Source organism: Cyprinodon variegatus, unplaced genomic scaffold (genome assembly GCF_000732505.1).
Source record: "Cyprinodon variegatus isolate N-32 unplaced genomic scaffold, C_variegatus-1.0 Scaffold120, whole genome shotgun sequence".
In the NCBI taxonomy this organism is placed as follows: Eukaryota; Metazoa; Chordata; class Actinopteri; order Cyprinodontiformes; family Cyprinodontidae; genus Cyprinodon; species Cyprinodon variegatus.
The window spans coordinates 917,415-924,868 of NW_015150573.1; the positions used below are offsets into that span (position 1 = coordinate 917,415).

General features: G+C 34.5%; 1 protein-coding gene across 1 annotated transcript in view; it reads left to right on the forward strand.

Annotated features, from left to right (window-relative positions):
* svil (supervillin) overlaps positions 1-7,454 on the forward strand; it is an 86,059-nt gene that overhangs the window by 4,514 nt on the left and 74,091 nt on the right. The gene's annotated exons all lie outside the window — the stretch shown is intronic.

The following is a 7,454-nucleotide window of genomic DNA, read 5'->3' on the forward strand; positions in this document are numbered from 1 at the left end:
ACACACACACTGTTACAAAGGGTCATCTTTACAGAACATGTGAAGATGTTTCATCTAATGTGCTACAGTTGGCACCTCTTTCAGAGGAAAAGGGATGAGATTAAAAATACCCAAAAGTGCTGCTTAGCTAAAGGTTGAGTTGATTTATGCTTAAGAAAAAGATGCATGGGATATATGCAGTATATACAGAGCTTCCACATATAACAGCTTTTTTTTTTTTTTGTACGATCATTATACAGGGTTATTGCTCAGGGTGTTTACACGGATTGATATATACTGTATATATATATATATATATATATATTAGGGATGTAAATAATAATCGTTTTGTATCGATGCATCGATACGTCCGCAAGATAATCGATTGTTTTTTGTTTTTTTTTCCTCCGGTCCATTTTTATCCATTTGTTCCTGGATGTAATTCTCCCTCCCATGCCGCGGTGGCGCTAAACTTTGCCCTCCTACCTCGCTTCCTGGTTATACTCTTACAGCAGTTTGTTGCAGTGAGCCTAACACAGACATTTTTGATTTATGCTAAATATTGAAGCGTGGTCGTATCGTGGTGTATTGAGTATTGAAAAGAATCGAATCGTTGGGTCAGGAAATGATACTAAATCGAATCGCCATGATGGATGTGATTTACACCCCATATATATATATATATGTATTTATTTTTATTAATTTTTTTTTTTTTTGTATTGTCTAATGGCAGCAGGGATGAAGAACCTGCGACAGAGCTCCTTTTTACAAATAGGGTGTAAAAGTCTTTCACTAAAGGAAGGATTGCTAAATACTGAGGAAACAAAAGACACACCTGAATCAGGTGTGTTAGACCATGGTTGGATCTAAAAGTTGCAGGATGCTATTCACATGGTAGCTACCACGTTTTCACTACCGCAGGCTGGTATTCCCTCCTAAACAAACTCCATTTTTTTATTTTGTTTGTAATATTTATTTTGCTCAAAGGATTGTTTAAATATTTAGGTGATTTTTATGTCACTTCAGGCTATTCTTATTTTTTCAGTATTTACTGACATCAAGGCATCTCAGGTTGAAATATTTTTCTTAAAAGAAAGTTGAAATAAATATTTAATCAGACTTGGACAACTTTTATTTTCATTTTGTATTCAGAGTGGATACAAAACGAAATTTTGTTTGTTTACTGCTTTCATGACATTTCTTTAGAGTGCAGCAGTGATCAAATGTAAAAAGTGTGGGAGAAGAAAGAAAACAAAAACATTGATCATTAGAATTTTGTTTTTTTGTGTGTTCTTTGTTAGAAGTATCTCATAAAAAAATAGCATAAATGACTATGGCTGAGTTTAAATTTAGGTTTTGAATATTTTGTAATAATTATCTTTGTTAATCCAAATGAATTAGATTTTATCAGTATGCTTTTTTTCCCCTTATATCATCCAACCCTATTACTGGCATGTGTTACAGTTTTATTTAACTTAGTAAAGTTAAATCCTCATAAAGGGAGGCTGCTGAAGTTTTCCCAGCTGTTGGGATGATGCCAGCCTCTGCTTTTATATTCGAGCTATGAAAGTTAATATCTGCTTTTTCATGCATAGCATCCATCCTTTGATTCCGCGTCTTTCTCAAGAGACTAGATTTAACCTTCGCCTCACTTTCTGTTTTTGTTTTGCTTTGACTCACTAGCCCAACGTTTGCTTTTCATCCAGGGAATAGATCTGTAGCAGTCAGCTCATTTTGCTGCTTGTTTTAAAAAAAGAGTTTTGAATTGGATCAGGTTGACTTTCCATGCAGACGGAGTGTAGAAGGAATTTGTGAAACCCTTCAAAGGTCCTAAAGCTCTGTAAGGTCACCCTGACCCTTTCCAAACCTTCACCAGCCTACATCCCCCTCCCGCTATGTGCGGTTATGAAGAAGCATTCCTTGATTCTACACACAACCAGGCTGTCACTGCCCATCCATCTCGACGTGTGTCCTGCTAACCCCTCGCTACGTTCCTTATTGTCCGTCTCAGGTTTCAAAACTTGGCCAGGAAGCAAGTTGCTTTGGTGCAGGGAGGCTCGGTACGAGTCCGCCGTCACACCTCTGACCCACAGCTGGGGTTGATCTAAACCAGAAAGAAACGGAGTTTAGCCTCCTTGCTCTGGATCTGTGGCGCTAACGTTAAAAGCTATGGAGAGAATTTTATTCTATTGTTGTTTCAAACAAAGAACATGATTTGTAAATGGAAATTTGAAAAAAAAAACTGCAAACTAGAAATAAAACTTCTTAAATAAACCAAAATCTTGAGAGTAACTGATTTCTTAGATTTTTGAAATAAATGTTTTAAGCAATTTTATTATTTACCAAAAAATACATTTTTTTCTGATGTTTTTATTTTAATCAATTTTAATTTTTACTATATATTTATTTTACTTCTGCTTTTCAGGTTGAGTTTTACAGATTTTATACTTTTGAAAATCGTCTTACAGATCACATTCTCCTCACTTCTGGGTTGGGCCTTCCTCTGAGGAGCAAAGAGGCTTTTCTATTGGTTTGCATGGACATTAGTTACAATAAAAAATTGCAAATTTACAATCTGTTAACATAAAAAAATGAATTGAAAACAATAATCTGAAAAAAATGCAAGTTTACTCTCAAAACCACTTGAATTTCTTTAAAGAACAAAACATTTTTCAAAGTTTCATTTCTGGATTGCAGTTCAAAATCAAAATTTAAATGACCAAATGTCTTTGCTTGCAACATTAATGGAAGAAAATTCCCTCCTTTTTGGATGTTTGGTTTGAAACTGAACCTGAGGAAATTGATATTTTTACACCAAACCCTGAGGAATTGATCAAAACCCTGGAGTGGTGTGAATACCACCGCAATTTCCCTCTGGGATTATGAAAGTATTTCTGATTCTGAATACATCCCAGGTCATATAGTAGAAAAACCAGGAAGAGAGCGAGACGTCAGAACGGGAGAGAAAGGAAAACAAACTAGCATGACGGCGTGTATCATTCAGCCAATCATTTCTTTTAAATTGAAACCAACAATAAAAAACTATGAAGCAAAATGGTATAGCTACGGAAGATTATTGCATTCACCAAAGAAAAATCAAACAGCTTATCTCATAATTACCAGATCAGTATCTCGTAATTATGGTTAAAGATCTCCTAATTACAAGATACTGATCTACATATTTGGTAATGATTACTTGAGTCAGTAATGAAGCATCTCTTAGCTTCATGGTCTTCATAATTAGAATTAGATAAGGATATTCAAATCTGTTCCACTGAGCAGTTCTCTGTACCGAGGTCTGACCTGATAGACGCTGGAGTTTCGCTCCTGTTTTCCACTTCATCAATAAAATACCCAGCTATAACCCTGTGATTACTACTTGTGGAGTAATCATGCAGCCATATTACCATATGCGAAAATCCTTAAACAGCTCCATTAATACAGATTCCATTTGGTTTTAGTCTTTCATATATATCGACATCCTGCATGAAGTTGGGACCTGGTCGTTTTAAACAATTCTGAAGCTTCAGCTGTACTCCATGAGGATCTAGGATTTTGAGAAGGTATCGGCAGACAGTTCTTTTTTACACCACCAAACCAGCTGAAATGCATTTCAGATTATTTAATTTATCGCTATAAAGCATCCCGTGCTGGTTTATATGCTCCTGCAGGAACGGAGCCACTTCCAGGCTTTTTTGCCTTAACAATTCTAAGGACTTACTGCGCAATGCTGACAAACTAATCATCCACATTGTGGAAACTCGGTATTTCCCAGTGTCGCATACCTAAAAGGAAATAAAAGCAGATTAAATCCGACAACCCACTCATTGTTCACGTTTCACGAAGCTCAACAATGAGTCCTTCTGATCTCCTATATATGACATATTATCTTGTAATTATGAGACAACAATCTCATGTTGAGATTAGGATTATGAGATTTTTTTCCCATAATTACGAAATCGGAATCTCATAATTATGAGAAAAAAATCGCATGTTGAGATTAGGATTATGAGATTTTTTTCTCATAATTATGAGGTTCCGATTACGTAATTATGAGAAAGAATCTCATAATCCTAATCTCAACATGCGATTTTTCTAATAAATATGAGATTTTTTTTCATAATTACGAGGTTCCGATTTCGTAATTATGAGAAAGAATCTCATAATCCTGATCTCAACATGCGATTTTTTTTCTCATAAATATGAGATTATTTTTCTCATAATTACGAGGTTCCGATTTCGTAATTATGAGAAAGAATCTCATAATCCTAATCTCAACATGCGATTTTTTTCTCATAATTATGAGATTTCTTTCTCATAATTACGAGGTTCCGATTTCGTAATTATGAGAAAGAATCTGATAATCCTAATCTCAACATGCGATTTTTTTTTTCTCATAAACATGAGATTATTTTTCTCATTATTACGAGGTTCCGATTTTGTAACTATGAGAAAGAATCTCATAATCCGAATCTCAACATACACATTTTTCTTATAAATGAGATTATTTTTTTCATAATTACGAGGTTCTGATTTCGTAATTATGAGAAAGAATCTCATAATCCTAATCTCAACATGCGATTTTTTTCTTATAAATTAGATTTTTTTTTCTCATTATTACGAGATTCCGATTTCGTAATTATTATTAGAAAGAATCTCATAATCCTAATCTCAACATGCGATTTTTTTTCTCATAAATATGAGATTTTTTTCCTCATAATTACGAGGTTTCCGATTTTGTAATTACGAGAAAGAATCTCATAATCCTAATCTCAACATGCAATTTTTTTCTCATAAATGACATTTTTTTCTCATAATTACGAGGTTCCGATTTCGTAATTATGAGAAAGAATCTCACAATCCTAATCTCAAAATGCGATTTTTTTTTTCTCATAAAAATGAGATTATTTTTCTCATAATTACGAGACTCCGATTTCGTAATTATGAGAATCTAATTATGAGACAGGCTGTCAGATTTATGTTTTCTTTGGTGAATGCAACGCGCTTCCCTATATAGCAAAACAAAAAGCACATTTTTATATACTTATTTTTTTTGCTTCACCACTAAATTGAATATAGGGAAAATGAGCCCAGTAAACAATATTTAATGGGAAGTTGAGAAGGTTTTGCAGTAACAGAACGTTTCAAAAGTAATAAAACTGTTGTAGTAGTGGAGATAAACCTCTACATGCATGTGGTTAGTGTGGGAGAAAAACAAATAAAATCACAATATTGGTTGCAAAAAAAAAAAATCTGGATTTCAAATTTTGGCAGAATTATTCACCCCTATGCATTAATATGTTACGGTATAATAATTCCCCAGTTAAAACGGCTGTAGATGGTTTAGCATTAGAATTGGTTATGGAACCCAGTGAAGCTTTATTTCAGGCAACGTTTCTCCAAATCTGCGCAAAGTATCTTAAACATGGAGGCTGCAGCTCCTTATTTAACATCTTTTTTTTATTGTGGATAAGGTCTCCTCCTAAACCATTGAAGCGGTGAACTCTGTATCCAAGCTGAGTTTTTCTAGAAGCTGCTGGTGGCCAGGCTCATTTTGAAACGTACTGGTGTTTGTGTTCATGAAGACTGTTCCTCAATCCCACACCTGGTCACTCACTCATGTTCCTCCACTGGGTTTTCTCTGGAGCAGTGCGACAGCGACTCTTAGCAATGATTGGTTCCTCCAGACTGACGCTGAGGGTGATACCCACTCCCTCATCAACTGGCCTTCCAGGTACACCACACAGGCTCTTTGTGTGTCATTTACTTCACCTTCATCAAGCTTGACTAAAAGCCAGACCCACCATCCTTCATGAGCAGAACTTCCCAAACTGCTCACCTTCCTGTGAGTCTGGACCATCATACTGCTAACTGCATATGGGTGCTGTCCTACGTGGAGGAACGCTGCTGTTTAAGGATGCCTGCATTTAGATTTGAAGTCATCTGACATCATCATCATCCTCACTATACCTAAGTGCCCACTGGTTTTTAACATCATCTCCCCTTCATCATCCTTTATATAAAACATCACTGAGAAACTTCTACGCTCTCTACATGCTAACGCCCCTTTATGCTGATAACCTGGAATGAAATCCAGTGAATTTCCTTCAAATGACCAGTTTGTGTAGTTTGTAAATGTCTGAATGTTGTTTATTCCTGCTACCCTGCTACCCTACTGTTCCACAGGTTTATTGGAAACTTTTGTTTCCAGGGCTGAAAGAATTCATTAGATTAAACGTGATGAATCGATTATTGAAATAATCGTCAACTAATTTAGATATTGATTAACTGGAGTGTAGAGAGTCTGAAACGTGTCTTTAGCTGACAGAAGGTACTATTTAGAGCAGCAATTATACCAAGATGGTAAAATAAATGTACAAATATTTTGTTTTTTAAGATTAAAAATTGTTTTTGTCTGTCAGTATGCTCTATCTAGAGCTCCTCAAGTAGAAAAGTTTTGGATTCACCAGGTTTGATTTCGTAAAAAGTCTTCTTTAAGAGACCTCTTGCTATCCGATTTTTAATCGATTCATGGGAAAATAATTGTCTGTTAACTCCTACTATCCCTGATTCAGTGCGGTAGCTTCTGTATCCTTCAACTTAACGAGCTTTAGCCTTTTTAACCCATTTATTGTTGAATTAGCCTGATACCAGATTAAATAGAATATTTGAACATAATGAGGTGCTTTGTATCAAGTACATTTTCTTCCATTATTGTTGCAAGCAAAGAACATATTTTGTAAACATAAATATGAGAAAACTGCAATCCAGAAATGAAACTTCCTAATAAAGAAAAAACTAAACAGTAATTTTATTTTAGTCAATTTTTTTACTTTATTTATATTTAACATATTTTTTATTCACCTTTGTTATTCAGATTGAAGTATACTAAGTACACTTTACAGATCCCCATCTCTTTACTTTATAACAATCCAAACACTAACATCCATGCAAAAGATGCCCCCTGAAATAAATAGATTGTTATGCTTAAAACACAATTGGAAAAGAATGCAATTTGTAAAACTCTTAAAAATTTAAAATTAAGAAAAAAAAAATAACTGGAAGAAAACCAAATCTGAGAAAACATCCAAGGTACTTTCATTTATTAAGTTTTCTAGTTATATTTCTGGACTGCATTTTGCTCATATTTCTGGTGCAAAAATGTAGTGTTTTTTTTGTTTTTTGTTTTTTGTTTTCCCCATTTACAAAATTTGTACTTTGCTTGAAAGAATATTGGAACAAACTTTACTCCATACTCTGTTTCTTGTCAATGTAAGGAGATGCATGAGACGAATAGGAACTAACATTATAATTTTTTTCTTGGACATTTTCGGAGCCTTAGTAGGGATGCACGATGTGCCGATATTTTAAAACTCATGTAGCCGATAACCGATATCGATACCGATGTTAAAGCTGGACAAAATTAAGTAGTCATTGAAAATAGCTGTTTTGTTATCCATTTCTGACACTTTGAA